Consider the following 1,983-nt stretch of genomic DNA (forward strand, 5'->3'; position numbering starts at 1 on the left):
ACTCTGCAACCCTCATTCCGTAGTAATGCCAATTTAAATGGCTCAGATCCCTTAGGAATGGAGGTTTGGGTTACCTGACTATAGAAAGAACCACAACCAGCCTAGGTGTTTGATGAGGGCAAAGGAAATAGGAGGGACAGTGCAAGAATATAGTTGTGAGTACCAGTGATGACGACATGACCAGTTATTAAAGCAAAAGCTAAAGGCATTTCTTTATTACTTCATTGTGAATATTTACTATACATATATTAACCAACTATTTACATTTCCTTCTCCTCTGCTATCTCTTATATAAGCATATAAGCATAAAAGTATAAATATATATATAAAATATTAAGCTTCACAGTCCAGAATAAGAGCTATACAGCAAAGTGGATGGGTGAGAAGGAAATTATGCAACAATGCAAGAATATTTTTTTCCAAGAGAAAGGTAAGACAAACTGTGGGTGGGGTGAGTAGGGAGGAAAATGTGCAACAATGAATGAATGGAAATCCAAGTTCTTTATAAACTTTCTTTAAAATCTTAATTAAAAGCAAAAAAAAAAATTAAATCTCCCAAGCTTAGCTTCCTATCTCAGCATTGAAGTAAGAGGATAGAAAAGGAGAAGTATGAATCAGATAGAAGAATGAGTTTAACCTGAAAAAGAAACAGATTTTATATTATGTTTTGAGGAGAAGTTAGGAGTTTGTTTCTGCCTTTTGTTTTTAAATTATCTTGTTTAGGGAAAAAGTTAGCCTGTTTTTTGACGTGGATCTTTACTATCTTTATTTGGCGTTTAAGTATGGTTTACTGAAACGTACACGTTCCAAGCTGACATCTAACACCACCACAGTTGTAATGTATATAAAAGCAAGCCAAAGACATGCCCTAAGTAGGCTTGGCAGTTTTAAACTTATGGATAGAGCTGATAGAATGAGGCTGAAAACATGTAACCAGCCACACTTTATTCAATTCTCACATAAACACTGACACTTAGAGTTAAATCTTCATGATGGTGCATGACTCAAGAAATAGCAATCTATATTGGTCCTCAGTTGCCACCCTATCACCTTTCCTTGTGCTTTACATCCTAAATATTGCTCCCTAAACATGCATGCATTCGAGATTATTTACTACTTTTAAAGCACTCAGAACTGAATGCATTTCCAAAGCATCATTTGACCAATATGAAAGAGCTCAGATGGATAATTTCTCTTTTTCCAAGTGCAGTCTTGAATTGCATATTTTTTTTACTGCCACATCACACTTTTAAATTCAAAGTTGACTTCCCCTTCACTTTCCCCCATGATCTTCTTGATTTTTTGGATCCAGTCAAGATGTCCACACTTAAACATTCATATGCTCCCTTCTTTTCTCATTAATGTCCACTTTTCTCTGTTCATTTCCATGATTATGTTTTTCATCATCTATCTTGTGTCTCTCTTCCTCACTCAGGAAACTTTAATAATTCTTCATTCTGGGTTGTTACCCACAGGTGACTCTACCTTCTTCCAGGCTTTCCTTAGAGACGGACCAATTATTATCTCCTGACTTAAGAAGTTGGGAGATAACCTGACAATACTATGAGGTAACAGACTTTCTAGTAAAGGTCTCCATGACATTCTAACCCCCAATATTATCTTCCCTGTAACTGCTTCTTCAAAGACTTGTGGACAGCAAAATAAAAAAGAAAAATATTTGAGTGGATGGTTCCACACTGACACTGACTATTTATTCATCATCAAAACAAGGCTTTTAGAGAAACTCATCAGTCTTCCTTCTTTCAACTTAGACATCTTTGTGTGTGTGTGTGTGTTTAAATTAATTTTAATGAACATTTACAGAGGTTTTGGATTTCCATTCATTCATTGTTACACTTTTCTCCCTGCCCACACCTGTCCCTGCAAGTTCGCTCTACTCTTTGAAAATAGAAAAATTCCTTCATTGGTATACAACCCCATACCCCAGCACCCACCCCCCCGTGAGTACACTCCACTAGGTAA

The sequence above is a fragment of the Elephantulus edwardii genome, unplaced genomic scaffold (assembly GCF_000299155.1).
Source record: "Elephantulus edwardii isolate Elephantulus edwardi_28Jun2011 unplaced genomic scaffold, EleEdw1.0 scaffold00186, whole genome shotgun sequence".
In the NCBI taxonomy this organism is placed as follows: Eukaryota; Metazoa; Chordata; class Mammalia; order Macroscelidea; family Macroscelididae; genus Elephantulus; species Elephantulus edwardii.